At 48.2% G+C, this 27,219-nt stretch overlaps 2 long non-coding RNA genes across 2 annotated transcripts in view; both read left to right on the plus strand.

Annotated features, from left to right (window-relative positions):
- The window catches only part of LOC146889901 (uncharacterized), a 44,202-nt gene extending 24,544 nt beyond the window's left edge, over positions 1-19,658 (plus strand). Inside the window, exon 3 of the long non-coding RNA XR_015736370.1 lies at positions 19,281-19,658. This is a non-coding gene — a long non-coding RNA (uncharacterized LOC146889901). The remainder of the gene's footprint in view (positions 1-19,280) is intronic.
- Positions 19,659-23,484: 3,826 nt separating this feature from the next.
- LOC148117978 (uncharacterized) lies at positions 23,485-26,279 on the plus strand. Its single transcript, XR_015736346.1, has 3 exons — positions 23,485-23,773; positions 24,503-24,610; positions 25,063-26,279. It is a non-coding gene; the product is annotated as an uncharacterized LOC148117978 (long non-coding RNA).
- Positions 26,280-27,219: the final 940 nt, after the last annotated feature.

Here is a 27,219-nt window from a genome sequence, read left to right on the forward strand (position 1 = left end):
CCTTAGTGGAATAGGGCAAGATTCAAATCTGGATCCAGAGTTTTCTAGGCATGTGATTACAGACAACATATGATCTTTTTAGAACCTTGTTTATTCTTTTGTTAAAAAAAATTAAGAGAAAAGAAAGAGAGAAAAATACTATTATAATGGTTATTTTATTTTTGGTTTTTCAAGACAGGGTTTCTCTGTGGCTTTGGAGCCTGTCCTGGAACTAGCTCTTGTAGACCAGGCTGGCCTTGAACTCCCAGAGATCCACCTGCCTCTGCCTCCTGAGTGCTGGGATTAAAGGCATACGCCACCACTGCCCAGCTTATGATGGTTATTTTAGAATTTCGGGTGCCTTTGCAATAGAGAAGGCATTTCTCAGGGGCAAGGGCAAGTATGTATCTGGCCCCATGATCTCATTAATATGTGGAGTATCATGTGAGCGTGTTGTAGGAGGCTGCTTGTTTATTTCTGGCTGCTCAGCCCCGAAATAATCACACAGAAACTATATTATTTGCAATACTCTTTGGCCAATAGCTTAAGCGTATTGCTAGCTAGCTCTTACACCTATAATGAACCCATTTCCATTATTTTATATTTGACCACAAGGCCCGTGTTCCAGCTGATAGCTTGCGTCTTTCCCCTCCGGTGGCTCCAAGGCGTCTCACTGACTCTGCCTTTTTTCTTCTAGCATTCAGTTTAGATTTCCCTGCCTAGCTATAGTCTGCTAAGCCACTGACCAAAACAGCTTCTTTATTCATTAACCAATAAAAGCAACACATATACAGAAGGACTTCCCATACCATGAGCGCGTCTCTCTTTCCCTTAGCTTCAAGTGCGGGGGATGAGAGTTCCTCTAAGTTGGGCACTAGGTTATACGTAATATAATACAGATTTATATGTAACAACTCGTAGATGAAACTTGGTGCGATTATCTTTTCTATGTATTTCAATTTTCTTTTTCAGAAAAAAAAAATGGAAGCAGCGCAGGGAGGTTAATACTTTGTCCAAAGCTCACACTGTCAATAGTGAGGTGACAGCTCTAACATGGACGAGTCGGCTGTAGAGACAGTGCCCGGGATCCGGTGTCAGTGGGTACAAGGAGCATTCTGGAGTATAAAGAATGTGTTTCTGTCATCTTGAAAGTCAGCATCTGACAGCTCCAGAGCTACCGTATTTCTTAACTCCGTGTTTCCGAACCTCGGTGCCGGCAGCGGAAGAGAGAGGAACATGGTCTTATTTCCTTTGGCTCCACATTTACTTCCTCCTCTCACACCGTGAAGCCCTGTTCCAGCCATGGTGCTCGACACCTCCCATGCTACCAGGCTCCATACAGAGCTTGTGTCTGACAGAATTTCTCCCATGACTTTAGCAGATCTTCGTCAAGTCCTAACGTTCCTGTGATACTCGAGACCCTGGTTTCTGTTTGCTTGCTTCTGAGTGTTCCCGGTTATATCCCTGGCAAGTTGTCTGAGATGGATCCCACCGAGGGACCTGTTATGTTCCCCCACAGGGGCTTCGGAGTGGCAAGCTCCATTTCCCACAGTCCCTCACAGCTTGGCTCTGGCCTGTGGCCTGGCTTCCCCCAGGCAGATCTACCTCATGGGATTTGGAAGAAGTGAGTGGACGGCATGAGGCAGGACCATGTTTTTACTGGGCCTACAGGATTGTGGGAGCTTTAGGTTTGCCTGTGACAGTCACAGCAGAAGTTCCTCTCTCGGGAGGTAAGGACTCAGAGCAGAATGCAGGGTGCCTTGCATCAACAGAGGAAACGGTGGCTTTCTTATTGGCTGGCGCCTCCATCAGGAGCAGCTCCTTATCTGGGAGTTCTTGCTAAGATCTCAGGTCTGGGGCCACTCAGCAAGCCTGCTTATCACTTCTGAAAAAGACCTAATTTCCCGTGTTAAGTACCTTCCCCGCAGAAACCAAAGAGTGAATTGTTTCATTGGGTTTGAGTCTGCTGGCGGCTGTAGGTCTTTGATTGTTGCAGAAACTTAGTGAGGATTTTGTTGTTTTGTGTTTTCAAGCACCATCGATTCATGGTATGTGAGAAGTCTTAGAATTCTTTTCCCAATTAGGACAAACACCCTTCAAACGGGGCACACGTGGTCAGTGAGCTTCTAGCATAGACTGCTCAGCCTGGCAGGTGAAACCCGGTTTCTTCGGGAAGTCACGGAGAACCACGCTGTTCCCACTGCTGAGATCTTGTCCGTGGCTCTGCGTTACTGGCTTTAGCTGTGTTTCTGCCAAAGATTTTTTTTTCTTGGCTTGTTCTCGCCTGGAGAGGAACATCCTGTCCTTTGCTGCTCTGTTCTCCAGGGAGCTCATCAACGCACCCACCTTCCTCTCTCAGTCTCTTGGGGAATCCTGACACTGATCTGCGCCGCCTCCCCCTTCCTTTCCTTTGATGCGGCCTCTCCAAGTTCCTCTAGGGCCGGCCTGCCCGACTTGCTCCGTGCTGCAGGGCAGGGATTCCTTTTCCCCTGAAGAGCTCCTCGTTGAAGGGGGTCCATACACCGTTGTTCATTTATCCCGACGAGCCTCAGCCTCAGAGCCAGGCTGGGAGCATCAGTGTGTGCTTCCGTCCACGGAGGCTCTTCTTTGGTTTACGACACGTGAGGCGTTCCAGTGCGTGACTGACGTCACCCCCTTGGAGGGATGAAGCATGGAAAGGCGCCAGTCCTGCTTGCTCCTGAGATTCAGATCGTCCAGTGGCGTGTGTGTGTGTGTGTGTGTGTGTGTGTGTGTGTGTGTGTGAGACAATGATAGTGGTCATTGCATTGTTTTAAAGCCGTTTCTCATGACCCTTTAGCAGGATATCAACGTGATGCAGGGTTTACTTAGCATTGAGCAGACAGAAGCGATGCAAGCAAGAACAATACTATTACCTTGAACAACTTTTGCTACTTGTATGTGTGCCGGTCAGGGAACACCAGAGAACAAAACTAGTAGGGCACACATACACACTTGCGTGCACTGGCACACATATTTACTGGAAGGGATTGATCTATGTCATATTAGGGGTTGGCCCGGCAAGGCTGAAACCCACTGGACAGGCCAGTGCGGAAGACAGCAGAAACTCTTGGGCACAGGTTAAGATTTCCATCTAGGGAAATTCCATTCACCATTCATATTCTTCAGGGGCTCCTCAGTTCTGCTCTGCAGGGCTATCAAGGCATTTTAAAGCCGTCATTGCAGTATGCATGTGTACCTGGGATGGTGGTTGAACAAGGAACTGTGAACTCTGATTTGCAGGATGGGATGGAGTGGGGCGCCCATTACCGTCTCAGGCCTCTGGTTGGGGGCCTGTGGGACAGATGCCTTCAGCTTTGCCCCTTCCCTTTGCCTCTGACTCCAGGCTGTGTAGATCCTAGGGAGGGAGGAAGCCAGGATGGTGATGATGGCTTGAGTTATCGTAGAAGTTATCAACTCCACGGGTGTGAGTCAGTCACGCACAGGGACACTCCACACACGGGAAGTGAAGGTGGAGTGGAATCAGCGGGTGGAAGGCTCCTTGGTGCTCCTAGCCCAGCTCTGAGAGCGAGTCTGAGGGTAGTACATGGACAGAGGGAAGAACCACTTCCCAAGGACTTAGGGAAGATCCTGAGTTCTAGGAAGCAAAGGCCCACAAGAGGAAGAGGCAGGTAGTTCCTATGAGCGGAACTGTTCACGATCATGCACATTCTCCTGATCGCGATGAACGTTGACAAACCAGCTTGAGATGTGTATAGTGGCACAGGCCTGTAATCCCAGCACTTGAGAGGCAGAGGTGGGAAGATCAGAGTTCAAGGCCAACTTCAGCTACATAAAGTTTAAAGCCTGCCTGGTCTGCATTAGACCCTGTCTCAAAAAGTCTCCAAATAACCACACCCCCCACCCCACTAAATAACCCAAATCCAGAAAAACCAAACCAAACCGAAACAACACAATGAGAAGCCAATGTGTGTAGGAGACAGAAGTTCCTCCCTCCTGCGGTTTCTCATCTTGCCCTTTACAGCCCAATCGTGTTACAAAGGAACAGCTTACTCATAATTCCCAAGCTGAAGATACTTCTAGAGGGAACATCTGACATCATGGCTAAACAAAGAAGTCATAAATTGTGGATGTATATAAAAAAGAAGGTCCCCTAAGTGAGGCTTCTTTAAATTGTATGTGTCTTCCTGAGGGAGCAATCCATTCATCCATAAACATCACCTGGCCCCATGACCTTGGAGGTGCCGGGTGTAGAGTATTGACAGAGATTCACTTAAAGACGGTTTTCAGGCGGTGCTGTAGCCCGACTATTTGTGAATGAGCCAAATTCACGTGTTAAAACGAATCCCTAAAGTGGCAGAATTGGGCACGCACGGGAGGTGACTGTGTCGTGAGGATGGAACAGGAATGAACCGGATCCGTGCCTCTCCAGGGGCTCCAGATAGGTTCCTTCCTTGCCCCTCCCACCGAGGGAGGGGCTATGAGGAACACACCATTAGGAACAAGGAAGCCGTCCACAGGCATCCTCTCTGCAGGTGCCTTGATCTGAGGCTTCTAAGCCTTCAGAGCAGTGAACGGTACATTTCTTCTGTCTTCAAGTCCCTTGGTGGATGATGTTTTGGTATAGCAGCGTGCACAGGTGTGTTAAGGTCAGTGGTTCTCAACCTTCCTAACACTGTGATCCCTTAATACAGTTCCATGTTGTGGTGACCCCCCCCACCACCACAAAAGAATTTCATTGCTACTTTATAATTGTAATTTTGCCTACATTACGAATCGTAATATAAATATCTGATACATGATCCAAGGGGTCACGACCCTTAGGTTGAGAATCACTGGGTTGGGTAAGGCCCTATAGCCCAGCGTAGTCATGACTGAGGATGGAAGCGAATGCCAGGCTGGGCAGAGAAGGCCGGCGACAGCAAAGTCTGCAGGGTGCCAGGTACAGTGACACTCTGAAGATGTAGTGAGGAGGGGTAGAGGGCGTAGTTAGAGGGTGCGGCACGGTAACGGCACTACCTGGGGCACGTGCCTCATGCTTAATGAAAGCCACTTCCCCCATGACTCAGGCTGCCTACTTATTTTCCCCAAACCAGCCGCCGGATCTGGATGCCCGAGCTTGTTTTGGTTTTCAAAGGCACCACGGTGTCATAAGATCTGTACAAGATCAAGTCAGCCAAAGCTAGGGCATGGATAGGGCACAGCCCTAGCCGAGGGGCTGCTGGGAATGGACAGCGACCCCCGACAGAGGGGCCAGTCGGTTTTCTTTGGGTGGCGCTCTTGAGAGGACGCCCGTGTTCCAGCGGACGGCCCTACTCCCATGTGCATGCTGACAGAACTGAGTGGACTCAATGGGTTTAAAAAACAGGACATTGAAGCTGGAAGGAAAATCAGTGGTGGAGGAATAACTGGGGAGCTGGAAGGGAAGAGGTGGGGTGGACTTGATTAAAACACATTATATTCATGCATGAAGTTCTCAAGCAATATGTTAAAAAAAAATCGAATCCAGAGGAGGTGGCATTCCCAGGTCATGTCCCTGGGCTGAAGGGCTTCCTCAGTTTCCCTGGGCTGAGCAGGTTCCAGTGATCACAGAATTCTCTATGACGTTCCTCTGGACTGTTCTTTTGGTTTGCAACACCCCACCAGTGTTTTCCTTCCTCATCCCTCTGGAGAGCTTTCTTGGCCATTGCATCTGAATACTTATTAGATTTTGCTTCTTGACCCTCCCCTTCGACTGTCCCAAGCTGTCCTATTTATAACTTGCAGCTGTTGGCAGGTCTGCAGTGTTAGCCTTTGGGGAGACGTACACAGGCTGGGTTGCTTGTGAGTTGTCTGGGAACACAGGCTGAGGCGAAGGAGACACCCAGGCGAGCTTTTTCTCTCAGAATTTATGATGAAAAGTTGGATTTCTTGAGCCAGGAGTTTACGATGGACAACGGCCCTGTGTTTGTAATTTGCAAAAGGATGGGGACAGCACATTCCACTTCGGCAGGAACTGGCTAAAACCAGCCTTTTGACTCACAAATTAGTCAATAACTCTCTAGCAAAAATTAGAAATTGTGGCTTCAGTTAAAAACTGCTTCTGCTAAAGTAAGTTTGAAGAGGAGAAGGAGGAGGAGGAGGAGGAGGAGGAGGAAAGCCACCCCAAATGGAATATTTGGGGCAAAATTTAAGAGTTTTGGCCTAAGACTTTTTCTTGCAGAGGGCACATTCTGTAGTGTGCACATGACTCTAACGAGACATGTGTTACGGAGGAGGTTAGTGAAGGTGGAGATCGATGGACACATCAGGCTGGGTTAAGATATAAAATCATCCACACTCTGCCCACCCTGATAAGCACGTATAATTTCATGTTGACCTTTGACGGACTCAACAAACCGTGCCTTCCAGAGGCTTTTCCTGTTCCCCAGCGAGGCCCGAAGTAGGTACCTTTGGAGAGCTTGCCTCCTCACTCTGAAAAGCGTCTGTAGCAATTTTGTCGCTGGCTCTATTAGTTAACCTGGATTGTGCTTATTATTGCTCTTAGACCACTAACTCGTGTGTCCTCATCCTATGCACCTGGAACCTTCCTCTGTCCCTGTTGCTGTTTTTGGGACTCCTGCCCATCTCACTTTCCGCTTCATGGAGGCTCAGATGAAAACATGTGTTTCTGATGCTCTGTATTGTGGCCTGGGAGGATCCTGAGGGGAGGCTTCCCTTCTCCAAATTTGTCTCAGACTTTAGCATGTCAAAACTCATTGTAGTCAAAGTCAGCAGAGCCCTAAACCTCCGGTTCACTCACTGCCTGACGAGCCCAGGGGCTTCGGAGCAGCCTCAGTTCCTGGCTCGACCAGACAAGGTGGTTTGACCTTGATGCTGCTGCTGAAGAGCTCACTGTAGGGGAAGTAGCATTTTTTTTGTCCCCAGTTATGTGACAATGCCCTTTCAACCTTTCCTCCCTTCTTGATGCCTTTTTAAATGAGAGCAAAAAAGATGTTCCGCCCCTGGCGCTCTTTGTTTATCGCCGATAAGTCCTCAGTCCAGAGTCAAAGCTGGGTAAGCACACGTTTCTCTCTTCTGCCAGCTCCTACTGGCTCCTAGATGGCATGGACCACGGATTGGGCTTACCCTGGTGAGTGTTGAGTAGCTGGCATCCGCAGAGGGTTGTGGAATGGCTGACTGAGCGATCCATCCCTGCTCTAGGGAGTCAGCTCGTTCCTTTTACTTGGGACCAGGTTCTGAGGTGGCAGCTATGGCTGCCGAGGTGGGGGGGGGGGAGCAGTCCAGGAGGCAAAGGATGAGGAGAACAGAGTTGGCATTTCATCCTGGCTTTTCAGCACCTCTGTCCTCTCTTTTAAAAAAGACCTAACTGGAGAAGATAGTTTCCAGGAATGGCAGCACAGAGAGGCCTTCCTTTAAAGAGATGCTGGCTATCGGCAGTTCTTTTTATTACACTCCTGTTAAACAGAAGGGGAGGGCGTTACTCATCTGTGCCCTGCAGCCATGTTCCGGTGGGGGCAGTGATGACCGAGAAGACGGTCCAGTGACAGTTATCCTTACCCGATCCACTTCCTCTGGTCACAGACTAAGGCTGAAACGCCCTGCCAACAGTTCCTAAGTGAGATGATAGTTTAGACGACCTGCCTACTCGTCTCCTGGCTGGAGGAGCTGTACAGCGGTTCCAGCACACAGGGGACTGAAAGGGGAGCATCTGAGCTCGGGAGAGCAGTCAAAAAGGAAAGCGACAGCCTCGAAAATCACAAGACAGCGAAGTAGAAGGGTTTCAGTGAATGGGTTCTGTCCTTAGGAGAGGCATTTAACCGTATATGACCCTTTGAAATAAGGGCTAAATATGCCTACTTGTACGTAGTCAAACTGAGAGTGCTATATCTTTGGGTATGAGGCTGGGCAGCTATGCTTACAAACAGTGGAGGTGCTGAGAGACATTGCTGGAAGTGACGATTGTCCCAAATGGTGAGTGACCCCTGGGAACATGTTTATTTTATCTTGGTTTTCCTTCCTTCCTTCCTCCCTCCCTTTCTCCCTCCCTCCTTCCATTCCTTCCCTCCCTTCCTCTCTCCCTCCTTCCTCTCTCCCCCCTTCCTTCCTTCTTCCCTTCCTCTCCTCTTCCCTTCTTCCTTCCTTCCTTCCTACTTCCCTCCCTCCCTTCCTCCTTCCCTCCCTTCCTCTCTCCCTCCTTCCTTCCTCCCTCCCTTCCTTCCTTCCCTCCTTCCTTTCTTCTTCCCCCTCCTTTTCTTTTTCCCTCCCTCCTGTTTTCTCTCTTCCTCCCTTCCTTTCTTTTTTTTCTTTCTTCCTTCCTTCCTTCCTTCCTTCCTCCCTCCCTCCCTTCCTTCATTTCTTCCTTTCTTCCTTCTTCCCCCTCCTTTTCTTTTTCCCTCCCTCCTGTTCTCTTTCCCTCTCCCTTCCTTCCTCCCTCCCTCCCTTCCTTCCTTCCTTCTTTCCTTCCTTTCAACATAATTTTTTATTGACTCTTTGGGAGTTTCACATCATGCACCCCAATCCCTCCCAGTCACCTTCCATATCCTCTCCTCACCCCTGCAGCATGTCCCCTCAAAAAACTCCCAAATTAATTAAAAACAAAACAAAAAAAATTCCACCTTGCTCTTCCATCTTTACAACCCCTCCTCATTCATCCTAGTGGCTTTGGGAGCTGCGGTATGTCACATAGTACACCATTTTGTCCCATCAGCCCCGCCCACACAATGTTCATTGCAATGAGTCATTGGTCTGGTTCAAGGCCTCTGGCCCATCACCATCACTGGACCCTCACCAAAACTCCTCTTAGGTATCCTGCAGCTGCCCTGAGTCATGGAGAGCCTGGGACTATGGGTCCACAGGACCAGTTCCTTCAAGCCCTCCAGTAGGTCATAGATAGGATAGATGCTAGAGTGGGCCAATTCAAGGCCCAGGATGTGAGTCTGGGTGGTAGCTGAGCTGGTTGGTCTGGTCCACTGGACTGCCCCACAGGTGAGGGGCAGAGCTAGTCCTCCTAGGCCCATGTCATCAGGGCCAACTCTCCCATGCCCATGGTGAGGGGTAGGGCCAACTCTCCCATGAAGGGCAGGAAGAGCTATCCCAGGGCCAGTGAGGAGCGGGACAAGCTTAACATGACCCTTGAATTCCAACACTCACGGTTCCTATAATCCCTTGTGGTAACATGGGCCATGGACCTAATCACAGACCCTAGCTACGTCGGGAACATGGGTTCAGACATGGCCTTTACAGCAGCAGCTTAGGCCTGGATGTCACTATGGCCCCGATGGCAGCACAGGTCACCCAGATCAATCTGGCTCCAGCAGCAACAAGGTCCCCAGACACAAATATGGTCTCAGATGGCTCTCCAGAACCTGGGAATCCACACAGCCTCTAGTGGCAATGGGAGCCATGGACATCAACTCAGATCTTGGCTGCTGATGAGCCATGGACCCAGATATGGCCCACAGCAGTAGCCTGGGCCCAGATTACACCATGGTCCCATGAGACAGCACAGGCCACCTGATGTGGGATTCCCCTCTGCAGGCTGTGAATATGTTTTATTACCATCAGTTAATGAATAAAGCTGTTTTGGCCAATGGCTTTGCAGAGCAAAGTCAGGCAGGAAATCAGAAAAGAGATAGATAGATAGATAGATAGATAGATAGATAGATAGATAGATGATAGATAGATAGATAGAAAGATAGATGATAGATAGATAGATGATAGATAGATAGATAGATGATAGATAGATAGATGAGAATAGATGGAGTCAAACAGACACCATGCAGCTGCCAAAGGAAACAGACACCCCCAGAATATTTAATGGTAAGTCACAGCCTCGTGGTGATACAGAGATTAATAGAAATAGGTTAATTTAATATTTAAGTGTTAGCTAGGAATAAGCCTGAGTCATTGGCTGAGTAGTTTTGTAATTAATATAGTTTCTGTGTGATTATTCAGGTCTGAGCAGCTGGGAAGTGAAATAATAGTCTCTGCCTACAACCACCCAGATCAGTATGATGCTAATGACAGCATGGCCTTCAGATACCAACATGGCCACAGATTGTGTCCCAGATCACAGGGATCCATATGGTCTTTGGTAGGTGGTACCATGGGCCTTGAACATCAATACAGACCCCAGCTGTGGTAGGACCACGGACCTAGACATGGTGCCCGGCAACAGCCCAGGCTTGGATGTCACCATGGTCCCAGTGAAGGCAGAACAAATAGGCATGGCCCCTGCTTCAAAGTGGCCCTTGGACACCTACACGGCCCCAGGTAGTAGCTAAGACCCATGGGATTCACATGGCCTTTGATGGTATCAGGAACTACAGACATCAACACAGACCCTGGCTGTGGTAGGGCCACAGACCCAGATGTGGCTCCAGCTGCAGCCTGGGCCCTGATGTCACCATGGCACCTTGTGGCAGAGCAAGCCTCTCAGATCTGTATGACCCTGGCTGCAGTATGATCCTCAGATCCCCACTAGCCTCAGGTGACAGCCCAGACCCTGTTCATCACATAGACTTTAGTGGTTACTGAAGCCATGAACATCAACACAGACACAGCCTGTGACAGGGCCATGGACCCAGGCATGACTCCCATAGGCAGCTCTGGCACCGTGTGCCCAGTGGCAGCAATATATTAACTCCCATCTTGTTTCTTATCAACTTTTCTTAAAAGGCTTCTACCTTTGTCTTTTCTATATATCTTTCTTCCTTTCTTACTCTGTGGCTATGTGACTGGGTGACTGGGTAGCTGGCCCTTAGCGTCCTCTCCTCCTTTTACTCCGCCTTCTTTTCTTTTCTTTTTCTCCTCCTATTTATTTTCTGCCTGTCAGCCCTGCCTATCCTTTTTCTCCTGACTAGTTATTGGCTGTTCATCTCTTTATTAGACTAATCAGGTGTTTTAGGCAGGCAAAGTAATGCAGCTTAATAGAATTAAACAAATGCAACACATTTTTGCACCATTAACCAAATGTTCCAGAGCACATACAAATGTCAGATATCTTTAACTAATCTTCTACAGCACTAGCCTGCTATGGGCCCTTCCAAGTGGGTGGAAGACTAAAGACAGCAGCAAGCTCTTGGCCCCCATCAGCCTTGGCAACCCCCTTCTCATGGCTCCTCTCCCCCATCAGCCTTGGCGACCCCCTTCTCACAGCTCCTCTCCCCCATCAACCTTGGGGACCCCCTTCTTGTAGCTCCTCGCCCCCATCAGCCTTGGCGACCTCTTCTTGCAGCTCCTTGCCCCCACCAGCCTTGGGGACCCCCTTCTTACAGCTTCTCACTCCCATCAGCCTTGGGGACCCCCTTCTCACAGCTTCTCGCCCCCATCAGCCTTGGCGACCCCCTTCTCGCATCTTTTCTGTAAGGAGCGTTTCAGGAAACACAGCAGGAAGACATTTCCAACATTTCCTGAAACGCTCCCTACAGAAAAGCTATGAAATCTGCTGTTTATTGGGGACTTGGAGGGATGCTAGGCATCGCCAGTCTTCTCCAGGAGAGGAAGTATCAGATGATAGGCAAAAGCTGAACACAAAATAACAATCACCATCCTATTGAGACTGTGATTGTGTGGTAAAGAGAAGCAGATGGATCCGTGGAAGCTGGGAGGCAGGCGTAGAGAGAGTTCACCTCTCCCTCCCTCCTCTCTCTTTTTCGAGACAGGGTTTCTCTCTGTAACAGCCATGGACATCCTGGAATTTGCTTTACAGACCAGGCTGACCTCACACTCAGAGATTCACCTGCCTCTGCCTCCTGAGTGCTGAGATTAAAGGTGTGTACCACCAATGATGGTCTTCTTTTTCTTTTTCTGTTTGTTTCTCTTGAGACAAACAAGGTCTTTCATAGCTCTGGCTGAGCTTGAACTCAGTATAGAGTTGAGGATGGCCTTGAATTTCTAGTCTTTCTGCCTCCACCTCTCAAGTGTAGAGATTATGCCTGGTTTGCATGATTCAGGGGACATATTCTACCAGCTGAGCAACCCTCCATCTCTTGGATGTTTGTCTCTGTACTGCAGCAAGCAGGAGAGGGCTGGTAGCATGCATGTCCTTCTCAGGGTTTGGGAGATGGAGGAAAGATAGATTTTCAGGGCTCTGACACTGGGGACCACAGTCTCACAGCAGTGCCACAAGGCCTAGGGAGGCTTTGCCGGAAGTCTCCACAGGTTTGAGCAGTAGAGGGATCCATAAGACACTGCCAGGTAGTGAGCTGCCAGATCTGTTGCTGTGGAGTAGCAGGTCCAGAAAAGCCTTGAGGAGGTGACCAGAGCCAATGACAGCTGAGTCTTGTTGGATGAGAGTCTTCACACAGGCCAAGAGGACTGAGGGTAACATCCAAACAGAGGGGCGCTTGTGGCAAAGCTCCGGATGTTGTGAGCACTGGGAAGACACTTGCTAGCCACAGAATACAGCAAAGTCACCAAGGCAAATTACTAAACATTTAAAAGATGGCTCAGGGGTATAGAGTGTTTGCCTAGGGTCCTCCAAGCCTTGGGTGCACCATCTCCAGGAACACATAAAGTCAGAAAGGTCATTCTCCTGCCGGTTGTATCCAGAGGGAACTGTGAAGACTACCAGTACAAGGGCGTGCTTGGCAGGCCCCTGGAGAAGGAGAACAGAGACATAAAGGAGAGGAATGAGGAGGCAAAGAGGATCTTTGATTCCTGGAGACAGAGGGGCAGGAGACAAGCTGCTTTGGGGGAAAGACCACACCGAACAACGGCTGCCTCCTCTACCGAAAGTTAAGCCCCCGATGTCTGCTTTTGCTCCCACTGCACTGCTACCTGAGTGTTAGCACATAGTAGGTATGCAGTGTTAGCACATAGTAGGTATGCAGTGTTAGCACATAGTAGGTATGCAGTGTTAGCACATAGTAGGTATGCAGTGTTTTGTGGAGGAGGGAATTTAGGGAGGATAGAAGGATGGGCTAGTTGATAATGGCAGGAGGAGAAAGAATTGGCAGAGGTCGGGAGGCAACAAGCTCTGTGATCTCAGTCTTGGGTGAGGTGTGCGCTATGGCACCGAGTGACGTACAAAGGAAGCGCGGAACCCACAGCTGTTCTGGCATATTTGAGTCCAGAGAGGCCTCATAGGGCTTCTTGGAGGCATTTCTATATGTTTTCTTTATATTTCTATATAAATTTCCAGTTTATTTAGGCATGTCTATGAAACTAGAAACTTTTGAGATACCGTTAAGATTGAAAAGTGCAATGAAGACGGTCCCTCACTCCTCCCCAGTTCTGGAAAAAAAGCATTTTCCAAGTGCAGCTTGGGCAGCTGGGCAGGGGCTGCAGTGCATACCCAGACCAGGGGACAAGCTCAGAGCTCATTCCTGCCAGAGCTTTCGTTCTGGGCTTGGCAGTTGTTTCGGGGTTTCTGTGTCCTAGAGACATTTAACTCTGTACTTAATTTAAGTTTAATAGGCAGCCATTATGTTAAATAGAGACCAGCTGAACTGATTATTTAAGACAGAGTTATGGTCATTTAACAACTATGTGGTTTGACTGTTGCGTCTCAATAAAGGCTTCCCGGTACCCTGCTATTATTACCATTTTGCATTTGGTAACTGTCTTTCCTTTGGTGCTGCCCTCTCGTTAACAACCGCCTGAGGGCCCAAGAGCTTCCTACTCTAACTTCCAACCCCAGACTGGTTTCTTTGCCCCGGTCTGAGGTTCCACAAGTCCCCACAGTATGCGCAGAGCTCGGGAAATGAGCTAAGATGGCACGTGGCCATGAAGGAGGCTGGCCTTGAGGACAGGAGTGGGCTCTGGGCTGCAGGCCAGCCACCTGTCGGCAGTGGTGGGGAAATGGCTCCCAATGGCAGCTTGGCTTTGCTGGGAAGTTCAGAAAGCACAGCTGGGACCAAAATGTGACCGGGGGGTACTCTGGATTGTTCTAGAAAAAAAGAATCTATGTGTAAGTGGGAAATCAGGAGGAAAACTAGAGGGGCACCCATTCAAGAAGATATCTCTGATGTGATATTATTTATGGCATGATTCATAAATAATATTCATGATATTATTTATGGTATAATGCTGTTTTAACTGATTTGTAAATTGAATATGAGAATTAGGAATTTGTGTACTGTTCTATCAAGTTGTCATGATATCCAAACAAGAGTTTATCAGAGTCAGCTCACTGAACGGAGTAGATCAATTCAGGCATGCCAGAAGTCATGAGTGGAAGCCACACCCTGTCATGCGTGATAGGACTACAAGCAGATCCCACAAGGACTGGAAGGTTAAAAGCCGGTCTTTCAGTCTAGGCACTTCCAGAACCATTGTTTTAATCCTTTGTGTCTTACCTCATTTGCTTCCATCCTTGGTACATATGGTGGTACACAGAGCAGGGCCGCAATCTCCCTGAAGCAGATTATAAGTGGGTAAAATAGTCAGTGTTATGTATATTTTAATCAAAATAAAAAAATGAAACATCTTTTATAAGCTGATTCCTTCTGTCTCTAACACCAAATCGGACCTATTTTTGGTTGTTAGAATTGAAGATGACTACGGTTAAAATAACAGTAGCCGAACCTCTTCAGAGAGACGGTTTCTGCAGAATGTGAGTCGTGTCTCAGCAAAACTATGTCTTATGAAGATTAGATTAGATAACGTGATACATGCACGGGCACAGGATCGATAGAGAGATTGATGATAGGTCATTGATGTTCATGGACTGATGACAGAGGATGCATACATAGATGCACACAGACATAGACTCTAAACATCTACCGGGGACTAGGGAATGGGAAAGAGCTATCAGGAGAGCCATTTGAATGGGAGCAGTATGGAGGGGACTGAATCAGGGTTGTGATGTAGCTGGGCCTAACAACAGCAGGGAGCTGTGAGCGACTAGATCTGGAACTGATCTGTAGGCCAGAACTCAACCACCACCCGACTGGGAGGGTGGAGACAGATTGCTGGGGCTCACTGGCCAACCTGCTTAACCTGCTTGGTGAGTTTCTGACAGGAGAGACCCTGTCTCAAATATAAAGTGGCTGGTGCCTGGAGTAACGGCCACACTTGTCCCATAGCCTCCACATGCGCCCCACCACTACAAATTCAGGCACGTGGTTGTGGCAAGCTCTTGGGCAGCCTTCCCATCCAAAGATGTGCTCTGACCCTGGAACTACCAAGCCTCAAAGTTCAATGTCATCTGCTATAACCTCAGTGCAGACATGGAGCACCCCCACATCACCCAGGACACAGTCCCAAAGGAACCCCAAGGCTATCTGCTCAGCTCATGACTGTCCCCAAAGTGCCCTTTAAGCCCCACCTGTGCTGAAGAACCCCACAGGGCCCAAACCGAGGCCTGCAGCCTCAGTTCCTCCCTTTCTTCACTTCCAAATGCGGCCCAGATTTTCTTGAAGAAATTTCATTAAATCCAAAGGTCAAGATCTTATTGGGATTTGAGTAGCTGATAAACATCTAGCAAGCCCACCACTAAGGAGAATATGGAGTGGGTAGAGATTTAAGTACTGGGCAATTTTCATCTTATTTATTAGTATCAAATGGCTTCTTTTAGAGTCTATTTTACTTTTTTTCCTTTTTAAAATCTGATTTCTGTATAACCAGCCATGGTGATGCCTGTCCTCGTATAAAAAAGGAGTCAGCTATCCAAAGCCAAACACTGTTTCAAAATATTCAATGGAAAATTCCCGAAATAAACTATGCACAAGCCTGAAGTTGTGTGGTGTTCTGGTGAGGTGACGAAATCCCACCCCATCCATCTCAACCCTGTCTTGGATGTGAATCCCCCTTCCATTTGGCAATAGCTCCCTGTCAGTTCCTTGTCGAGCTGACCGCGGCAGAACGTTGGACATGGAAGATTTCTCAAGGTCCCGCCCCTGATTGAGGGAGAGTCAGTCTTCTCCAAAGATTAGCCAATCCCAAATGGATTAGCCCTAAACGTGTATGTATGAGCAACGCTCAGTAGACTCAATAGGTTTTGTATGTGTGTGTAGAACAATAATAATAGAAGAAGTCATGAATTTGACGGGGAGGGGAGACGCAGAAGGAGCTGGATGGGGGAGGGGGAGAAGTAGAAATGATGTAAATATAGTAATCATGTATATAATTTTCAAAAAATTAAAAAAACCTTTAAAAGCTGGCTGTGGCACTCCATCTTTACATTGAAATCACCCTTATTCTACCTAGTAACAGACTCAAAGCCCACGAGTAGTGATGCTGGCCCTGTGACTATATCCAAGAGAAGCTAGGAGTGCTTCTCTAAATATCAACCCACATCGTCACAAGATCGATAGGTACAGGACAGCAGCATCCCGAGAGGGCTGTAGGGTGGCTCAGTGCATGGAGTGCCTGTGGCATAAGCAAAGAACACAGGTTCAGATCCCCAGAACCCATGTAAAAGACAGTAATCTGGTGCCCACTGCCTGTAATCTCCGCACTCAGGGGACAGAGGCAGACACAGAGTTAGGGCGAGTTGGCTGGATGAAGTCACCAGGACTGGCAAACTCTGGGTTCAGTTTGAGATGCTCCCTCAGTAAATAAAGTGGAGCGTGAACAAGGAAGACACTCCATGTCAACTTCTGGGCTGTACACGCACACAAGTGCACACACACTCACACCGTGTACACAGACATTTAGAAGAGAACGTAGACACATAACTTTTGAAATAGTATGCTCTTGTAATTCTTTTGCTTTCTTACTGATTTTTTTTGCCACTGATTGCTCTCTCTCTCTCTCTCTCTCTCTCTCTCTCTCTCTCTCTCTCTCTCTCTCTTTCTCTCTCTGGTTTTTTGAAACGGTTTCCTGTATAGCCCTGGCTGTCCTGGAACTTGCTCTGTAGACCAGGTTGACGCCGATCTCACAGAGATTTGCCAGCCTCTGTGTCCAAGTTCTGGGATTTCACCACCGCCTGGCTGCTGTTGATCTCTTGCATGTCTAATTTATAAATTTAATTTTATTTGTAGCAAAATGTAGTCTGTATAAGATTTGGAACCTTGGTATCTCCCGAGGTTCTTGGGAAAACATCCCAGGAATGAGGGGGTTCAACTGTACAGCTCTTGGCTTCCTTTGATATAAGTCCTTGTGCTTTTCCTTACCGTGAAATTCAGCTCTCAGGGAACTCCCTTTACTTGTAGCCTGACACATTTCAATAGATACACTGATGTAAAGACATGTATCCATAGTTTGTCCTGTCCTTGCTTGTCCCTTTGACCTTCTTTTCCCTACTGTAGACTGTATTGTTTTCTTTTCCCGATGATCCTGAGCCCGAGATGTATCCTGTACAGAAGCTATGTGTACGTCTCCAGAATGACTGCTCTCCATTCTACTAAGGGGTGTGCAGAACATGGGCGTTTTCACCGTTGCAGTGACAGCAGGCGACAATAGCCGAGGGACAAAGATGTCAACTGTGTCAGTGCCTAGATCCCTCCACAGTAACCAAGTGCCCCATATCTTGCATGACCTCCCAATGTGTTTAGGACCTATTATGGGATGGGGTGGGATCTCTGTATACTGTGGGAGTTGAAAACCTAACTCCTAGATGGACAAATCAAGTCATTGCTTTATGTGGATTCACTTACTCAGATTGCAGCTGCAATGAGGACTGGTCCTTTGCTGATTTGAAACCCTAGGGTTTGGTGAGATTGGCTCAGCAGGTAAAGCAGCTAGCTTACTGGCCAGCCTAACCACCTGAGTGGTATTCCCCAGCCCCGACATAGTGGTGGGAGAGAACCAGCTCCTGCCAGCTGTCCTCTGACCTCCACACACGTCATGACATGCGTCTTTAAACAAATAGAAAAATAAATAAATTAATCAAAAGACCTTTGCAGCACCACTCACCATTTGGGACAATCCTGTCAGCTTTCGCAATGCCTTTCTGCACCTCAGTTTCTTACTAACATCGCTGCCCAGCTTCGTGGCTAAAATTATTGCACCCCCAATAGTCCACTGTCAAGTAGACATATTTAGCCCCAACTTCAAAGGGTTATATATGCTTAGAGTTCCAAAATTGTTTAGTGACTATTAAGTTACCTCTCATACGTGCAAAATTTGTTCACCCAAACTGTTCCATTTCTTTGTTACAGCCTAAGATAAGTCCCTGAACTCACATGGTGTAAAGAAGGGAACTATTTCTCTCTGCCCTCTGCCCTCCACACAGGCTCCTCCACACGTGTGCACATGTACACATACACAGACACAAAATGAATAGATAGCAGTGTGATAATTAAAATAAAAGCAAACAAGATTGTGAAACCCTTGTCTTTAAACCGGTTCCTTTGTGTGTAGCTGAGTGAAGGCCAAGCCCTTCCTAGTGGCCTTCCCTGTGGTTCTGATTCTCTCTGCCCTTGGGTCAGGTGTTAATAGCCTCTAGGATTGAGCTTCTACCCCCCAAGGGAGATAAGCACATAAGCAGGGAAGCATGCTGCTTTTCAAATCTCAGTGCCTTCCTGCCCAAAGCAGAGCTTCAAAAAATGCTTGGTTTAGTCCATGAGCAGAAAGAACCGGTGCTCAAAGGCAAGACCGATGCAGGATGAGGCTGAGGCTAACAGTGCCCTTTGCCAACATAACTTGATACTGTGCATCCAGGGAGTGAGGGAGCATCAGTCTGGCTCAGGAATCTCAGGACTGGTGCTGGCCTGCTGTTGTCTGTCTTATCCTCCTATTCTAGGCCATGTTCATGGCTTTACTTGCTTTGGATTAGGACAGATAAAGGAAGTGATACAGGCAGATTCATTCACTCTTCACTTGGTGAGACGCACACCCGTGCTTGATCGCTGGGAACCAGGGTAAGACCCTGATCCTTTTCTGGCAGTGGGCGGTGTGGTGAAGAACCAAGTGCCCACTGAAGGCCAGTCTTGGAAGTATGCTGTCTTCTTTCTTTATTCCTCCTCTCCCTGGGGCAGGGATTTTCACTGTGACAACTCTGGCTGTCCTGGAACTCACTTTCTAGACCAGGCTGGATTTGAACTCATAAAGATCCACCTGCTTCTCCCTCCCAAGTACTGGGATTTAAAGGGTATCCCGCCACTCCCAGCACATGCTGTCTTTCTTATACTGTTGGGTTGACTGGGGTAGGAGGTGTGAGAGCTCCTAGGTATGTGTCCTAGACTACAGGGAGATACTTTACCACACACTGACCTCAGGAAACATTGGTTCATTGTGTTACTCGTCACATCCAGCCGTGGTTCCCAGGTCAAGATGCAGACCTTAGGATCAAGGGGGCAGAACACCAACTATTTGTCGGTAGCCATTTACTTGGGAACTGTGGTGCTGTAGGAAATCCTTCAGCCAGTAGCCTTTAAGTTACCCGCCCACTTGGGCGTGGCCTCCTAGACTAGACATGCCTGCACAAAGTGCGCATGCCCCTCTCTCTTCAGGCTTCTGGATTCGGGTCCTGTTTCTCCGTTCCTGCCACCTCCTACCACAACGTGGTTCTCCTGCCTGCAAAGTGTCCCGGACCCAGCTGTGCGGGCTTTGCATGTGATGGGGAAGATGGCTGTATAAAGGGTAGAGCTGGTGTGTGCTCCCGTGTCCCCTCTCTACATCTACGTGACCTTGGCAAGAAACTCAATGCAGGTGACTGACTCTGCTGTGGGCAGCTGACGTTTTTCCTAAACTCCGTTTGCTCCTGGCCAAGGTAGGGCTTGAGTCTAAAGGAATTGAGTTAGAAGGCACAGGTAGCTAGAGGCGGAGTCTTGACCTGTGATGCAGGGAGCTTGATGGGCTGCGAAGGACAGAGACAGAAAGATCTCTGACCTTCACTGGTGATGCCCATTGGCTGCTCCAGGGCCACTGGCTACCTTCTACCCCCAGGCTGCATTGTATATCAGCTTCCCATGACAGTCTTGGCTTTTATGTACATCCATGCTGGACTAGACCCAAAGAGGTGCCAAGCTGGTACTTTATGGCTATACACTAGCTTCATCTTCTTCCTTCTTTTTTGCCTTCTCTTCCTCTTCCCTTCTCTTCCTTTTTATTTCTTCCTTTTCTTGCCTCCTTTCTCCCTTTCCTCTCATCTCTCCCTTCCTTCCTTCTTTCTTTCCTACCCTCCTTCCTTCCCTTCTTCCAACACTCTGCTTGGAATGTATACTGTATATGTATACTGTAGGACACTGTGTATGTTTTTACGTGGTAAGTGTCAACCCATTTGCTTGTTTGTGACTAGCATCCCTCTGATTAGCTTTGTGTGGGATGACATTTTAATCTTCAGTTGGCATCTTGTGGTGTTCTAACAAGTGGTTAAAGGTTCTTTGGGAGGCTGAATTAAGCCCAGCTTAGGTACTTCTCTAGCCTTGGTGATTGTGGTCTGCTCTAACCTAAAGGAAAATCTAGTCCCTCCCTCGACTGTGTCACTGTCCTGTCAGGCAAACAGCCTGTCCCTCTCAGTCAGTCTGGGGGTGGGATGTGGGAGAAGGTCTTGGTTCCCACTCAGGCCCAAATTCTAATGGTGACGGTGGCAGACACCTGGTAGAATGTAGGGAAGGCGCTGGGAACATCCCCTGGCCTGGAGACATCTAGCATACTTTTCCGTGAATACAGAGATCAGATCAGTGTTTTCAAGGGCAGCGAGAAACAGAGGACAAAGGAATAAACATCTCCATCTCAGAGAACTCTGGAGCTTAGCCAGTTGTCAGAGTTTTCAGTGAGTTGGAGGAGGCCACATTCCTCGACCTTAGGAAAGACTTGGGCTGCCTTGGGATCTTGTCATCTCTGCTTTGGGCATTGTATTTAAAAATTCCCAGGTCAAATGTGCCCCTGTATTTTGGCCATTTCTCCATTGATGTAATTGGCACCTGATCTCTGAGCGAACAGAGTCTAAATAGGCTCTCGACACTAATAAACAAACCCTTCTTAATATCCTTGGGGTTGGAGACGTGCAGACAAAAGACAGCTTAGACCTGGCTCTCATGTAACTCACATATGGGAAACAGTCAACCGATGAGTTCAGAACTGGGGGGAGGGATGTTGACTGAGGTTTTCTGTCCTGCCTGGCTTCTGTCCTCCCACCAGGTCCCACAGCCATTTAGCCCCGAAGAAATCACACAGAGGTCTACATTAACTATAAACTGATTGGCCCATTAGCTCAGGCTTCTTATTAACTCTCATAACTTATATTAGACCATTATTCTTATCTATGTTAGCCACATGGCTCAGTACCTTTTTCAGCAAGGCAATCACATCACATCCTGCTTCTTCAGTGGATGGGCCAGGACTGGGGAGGAATGGATTTCCTCTTTCCCAGAATTCTCCTGTTCTCATTGGCCCGCCTCTACTTTCTGTCTGGTTGTCCCGCCTATACTTCCTGCCTGGTCACTGGCCGATCAGCGTTTATTTAAAACATAATTGGCAGAATATTGGCAATTGTCCCACACCAGAGGGATGCAGAGATTTGTGTCTGAGCTGTTCTAAGACTACAATGTGGAGTAGAAGATGGGGGAAGGGAAGGTTTCCTACAATAGGAGTGATGGGCTAAGTAAACAGCCTGGTCAGGAGGCTAGGGAGAGAGCATAGTGGGTGGAAAGAAAAGCCTTCGACGCTGCCCAATTGCAGATAGCTCTTGCTGTGAGACTGTGCCAGGCATCTCCTTGTTTATCACGGAGCTTATTATAACCCAGGGGTGCAGAATGATCTGGGGTCATTGATTTCACGTTAGGACAGATGGGAACCATATCCTTGCTAGGAAGGAAGTTTATTTTAAAAATATGTTCAGGGTTGGGGATGTTGCTCGGAGGATACAGCTTGCCTATGATGAATGAAGCCTGAACTCCCAGCTACAGGTAAACCAGGCATGGTGGCACATAACCTTAAGCCCAGCATTTAGGAGACAGAGGTGAGGGTCAGAAGTTCAAGGTCATCCTCAGCTACATAGCAGGCTTGCGTTCAACCTGAGATACACGGCTCTGAAAGGAAAAAAAAAATTAAAAAGAAAGTAGATGTTTAAGTGAACCAGAGAATAAAACAAACAAGGCTCTCATGTTTGTAGAGCCCTTCACCATTTCAAAACCATTTTTTTCCAACTTTACATAGATGAATGTGAGATGGAGGGGTGAGGCGGTGGCGTGGATCGCTGCCAGTGGATCCGGACCCGCGCCAACCATGTGACTCAGCTCTCATATCCCTACTGTACCACACTTCCCAGATCGCCACAGGACGTACTTCCTGCAGAATTACTTCATGGCTCTGTTCTCCAGAACCTTCTGCTTACGGATGAAATGAGCTCTCTGTTAATAGTCTTCAAATTCGTCTTTCAAAAATAGTTTATATATGTGTGGGTGAAAAATGTCACAATAAAAACCGTGGTTTTGTACAATTAATAAGTACTGAAAAGAAGAAATCCTAGTACACTCAATTCTTGACTCAAAATTCTTCTGACTTCAATTTGTTCTCACTGTTTTGAGATTCACTGCTGTGTGGTGGTTAACTCTTTTAGGTTTTTGAGGGGCCCACCACCCAGCTCCCAAATAAATCACTCATGGAGGCTTCTCCTTAAGTTATGAATGCCTGGCCTTAGCTTGGCTTGTTACTTGCCAGCTTTTTTATGTTATCCCAAATACTTTTTGCCTCTGCACTTTTCCCTTTATTTCCATATACCTTTCTTTGCTTTTTTTCTCCATGGCTTGCAGTGTAGTTGGGTGACTACCCCTGGTGTCCTCCTCTCCTTGTTCTCTTTCTCTTGTTCCTCCTTCTCACTCTGCCCAGGCTTCTGCTTCTATTTATTCTCTCTGTCTGCAAGCCCTGCCTGTTCTTGCTCCTACCTTGCTATTGGCCGTTCTTCTCTTTATTACAGCCATCAGGCGTTTTAGACAGGCACAGTGACACAGCTTCACAGAGTTAAACAGACGCAGCGTAAACAAAAGTCACACACCTGAAAGGAATGTTCCCCAACCGTTCACTTTGGTATCTAGTTTGTTTTCTGGACCTTGACAATCTTATTATGGTAGCTAGGATGCGGACAGCAAGGCTTTGGCGTGAGAACTGTAATTTTAGTGTTCTCTTTGGCTTTTTTTTTTCACCCGAGAGCCTGAAAAAAATCAGGTTTTCAGGGGGAAAGGGAGAGGGAGAGAGAGTGGGAAGGACCCTGTGAGGAAGTTGAGGACTTTGGAGGCAAGAAGGGGTTTCCTAAGACTATTGAAATATCAGATATTTACATTACGGTTCATAACAGTAGCAAAATTACAGTTACAAAGTAACGAGGAAATAGTTTTGTGGCTGGGGGTCGCCACAATGGGAGGGACTGCTCTAAAGGGTCGCAGCAGCGTTAGGAGGGTTGAGAACCACTGATTTAGAGGGAGAAGGCAAACTCTATGAGTCTTCACTCAAGCGCTCCCTGATCCTGGGTGTGGCCCCGGCTGGGTTTGCTGAGGAGTTCAAAATCACACCTGTAACATGAGGGGGCCGGCTTGTTGCAGTTTCTGTCCCGCCCAGTACCACACAACCGGCAAACCCCAAAGAAAGATCACACACAGGACTCCATAAGATTATAAACTGATTGGCCCATTAGGTCAGGCTACTTATTAGCTCTTATAACTTATGTTACCCCATTATCCTTATCTACGTTAGCACATGGCTCCGTACCTTTTTCAGCTGTCAGCTTACATGTTGCCTCTTTGGTGGTCTGCACAGGAGTGCTGGAAGAGCTTCCTTCTTCCCAGAAGAAATACTCCTGTTCTCATCGCCCCACCTCTACTTCCTGTCTGGTTGACCCGCCTATACTTCCTACCTGGCCAATCAGCATTTTATTAAAATATGATTGACAGAATACAGACATTTCTCCCTCATCACACACCCATGTCCCATTTGTCTTCAGCGGAAGAGATTTCAGTGTGTCACAGTGACTTGGGAAGTCCCCCGAGGAGACATGCTGTCACTGGTAGGTATGGCTTTTCTAAAGGGAGACAGAATTGGGAAAGGCCTGGGAATGAGCAAACCCACCCGGCTCCTGCCACTTCCAGCAGCACCATGGCAACCATCTCCTCCACGGTCCCTCCCACCAGCAGCTTCTCTGCTTACACCACTATATCCAACTACCACCACCGCCTCTAACAGCCCCATTAATTACGACTGCCATTGCTGCTGTCTTTAGCATCCCCACTGTAACCCCCTACGGCATTCTCAGGTTTACTAACACCACCACCACCACCCTCGTCCTTGTCATTATTACCTCTGTTGGCACCACAAGCCACCACGAACTGTCCACCGCGTCACTCCACCGATACCGCCATCATCACCATTACCTTTATCACCACCACCCTCCCCGTTATCTCCACCTCTCTCTCTACCGTTGTCACCTCTGTGCCATCGTCACCACCACCACTCTCTTTACTACCACCACGATCTCCATCACCATCTGCTCTGTCAGTCTCTACCGTTACCACCACCCTCACCTCCAACACCATCATCTGCACCAGCTCTTCCACCAATCGCCACCATCACCGTTACCTTCGTAACCACCACCACCACCACCAGTTTCACCACGACCTCCACGCTACCCCCGACCAACCCCTTTGCTGTCACTACCATCACCACCTTCAATGTCTTTATCTTTACTAACCCTCCACCATCAGCACCACTACCCTGCTTTGCCATTCTCATTTACTAGGCACCTTTGTGGCCGTCCCGTTTCACAGCGGAGGGAACCGAGTCTCAGGCTAAGTGGTTTGTTCAAGCCCATACAGTAGCAAGCTGGAGAGTCAGGATTTCATTCCAGGTCTGTATGAGGGAGACGACTTGCAAGACTGCGTGGTCGGGTGTGAACTACGTCCTGGGTCTTAGTATATCTGTAGCCAGGCGCCTCTTTGTTTGGGTTTGCGAGGCTCCTTGTGGGCTATGACCAGGACTGACAATCTGTTTCCCTTTCTTTTTCTGACTTTCTTTCACACATCCTGGATCGTCTGTCTTTTCTGGTCAGGACAAATAAAAATGTTTTATGTCCCTCCTCCCTTTTTCTGGGCTTTGGATGTAAGTGTTTGCACACAGTTCTGGAAGCAGATGGAGTGGGATAGAAATCCATGTGATAATTCAAACTCAGAAGCTCAGTGAAAACACTCCCGTCATCGATATCTCCAAAAATCCAGAAGACCGAGAGACATCTAGATAGATAGAGAGAGAGAAAGGGACAGAGATGCAGACACACACTGATCGTGAACCTTTGTGTTTCAGGATTCAGAGATGCCAGGACCCCTGGCTTTTCAGTAACTGCGTATTTTCCAAGCCGTGGCAAGTCAAGGTGACTGGATGTTGCTTTCTCCTTGGTGCCATTGCTACACACCTGCTGTCTCTAGGAGCCTGGCTTCCCTTCAGGTGAGGAGGACATAACTCTTTCCTTGGAGAGTCCATGGCTCCACGCCAGAGTCTGGAGTGTCTACAGGAAATAATAACACATTGCCAGATGCCCCAGGTGAGCTGTGACCATCTCTTGGCTCGTTTGGAGAGCATGCCTCCAGACCATTCCTTCTAAAGATAACTCCCCTGCATGAAACCAGCTCAAAGCGCTCTTCTGGCATCTTCAGGGGTTAAATTGAACTGGGGCTTCTTTAGGCTTCTGACCCATAATAAATCTCCTTGGAACCTGGTTTACCATAATATGTTTGGCCCGAGGGCAACTGGTTGGCTTGACTGCACGACATTCTGGGTGTGTGTGATTTGGGATCTGTGAGAACACAGGTATGGAGACGTCAATACCAATATCTATGTCAGAAGGAATGGTGGGGAGGAGGGTTTCCTTATGAGTTGCCTTTCACCTCCTGTTTTCTCCTTTGCCCTGTGTATTCCTCCTTGGGCAACTCAGGGCCATTCGGGAGGTTGGTAGTAGACCTCAGAGTGAACTCGGGCCTGGGGCTACGTTTCTGTCATCTCCATGAATTTCCTTGGAGCCTCCTTGGGAAGTGGGAAGACTGGTAGCCTTCTTGCTTAGCTTTCAGGGGTGCTTGACAGAAAGGGGGGGGTCTATGTCTTTGTTTGGGTTTCTATAGCTGTGAGGAGACACCATGACCACAGCAACTCTTATGAAGAGAACACTTAATTGGGGTGGCTCTCTTACAGTTTCAGAGGTTCAGTCCATTATCATCATGGCAGGGAGCATGGTGGCACAGAGGCAGACATGGTGCTGGCTACATCTTGGCTTGCAGGGAACAGAAAGTCGACTGGCTGTGAAGCTCAAACAAAAGACCTCAAAGCCTGTCCCCACAGTGGACACACTTCCTCCAGCAAGGCCATACCCACTCCTGCAAAGTCACACCTCCCAACAGTGCCATTCCCTATAAGGTTATGGGGGGCCAACTATATTCAAACTACTGCAGACTAATAGTCCTAGAAATCCTTCTCAAGGAAGAAAGCAGCTTCTTCGGTCGTTATTGGTGGTGGCTGCTTTTGGAGGTAGGTGTTGGAGAGGATGGGGTCAGGGTAAAAGAAAGTGTGTGTGTGTGTGTGTGTGTGTGTGTGTGTGTGTGTGTGTGTGTGTGTGGTGCGGAAGGCAGCTGCCATCCCCACCTCGGTTATGTGACAGACACAAAGTATCCTCTCTCAGCTGACCTTGGAGGAGTTAACTCCATTTCCCTCAAGAGTTAAGAGCTGATGCGGGTTTGGGCGCTGCTGACGGTTTAAAATCCCTGCCACAGAAAGTTCCTGAAGTCTGGGGAAAACTTTTGTTTTCACTTAAAATTGGATGTGTTGATATTTCTTCTTAAAAGAAGAGTTAGTCTCATTTTTCAACATGAAACATGGAAGTGTTTTATTATAAAATAGAAAGGCAGAAAGTCAGGCGTAGGTCGTTGATACAGAAACACATTGGCTTCGCCTCCCTTCCTCGGTCCGCTGGCTTAGATTCAGGGGTGATCCTGGCAGTGGCAGGGGTGAGTACAGGGGTAGGCAGGGGTGAGTACAGGGGTGGGCAGGGGTGAGTACAGGGGTGGGCAGGGGTGAGTACAAGTGATCAGAGTCCCTGGTGCTCTTCTTTGGCAGCAGAACGACGTGCTGGCTCAGATCCTGTGGTGTGGAATTGGAAGACACTGGCATCATGGGTGGTTCACCAGGTCCAGACCTCTTCCCAGGCTCTACCAATTCATCCCCGCAACAACCCCACGAAGGAGGGGCCGTCTCTCTGCACTCTCTGCCCTCATGTGGCGTATCCTGTCACCCAACCTCCATCCTACTGCCCCAAGAGGAGACTCAGCAGGGGCCATTAAGAAACCCCAATGTGGGATTTGAACCCCGGTCTTTGGAATTCAAAACTGCTGTATTGTGTTGCTGTCCTGGGCTAAGCAAAGAAACAGAGGTGGTTAACAGAGCAGGTCTGGTGTGTGTGTGCGGGGGGGGGGG

Source organism: Myodes glareolus, chromosome 24 (assembly GCF_982192425.1).
Source record: "Myodes glareolus chromosome 24, mMyoGla1.1, whole genome shotgun sequence".
Taxonomy (NCBI): domain Eukaryota; kingdom Metazoa; phylum Chordata; class Mammalia; order Rodentia; family Cricetidae; genus Myodes; species Myodes glareolus.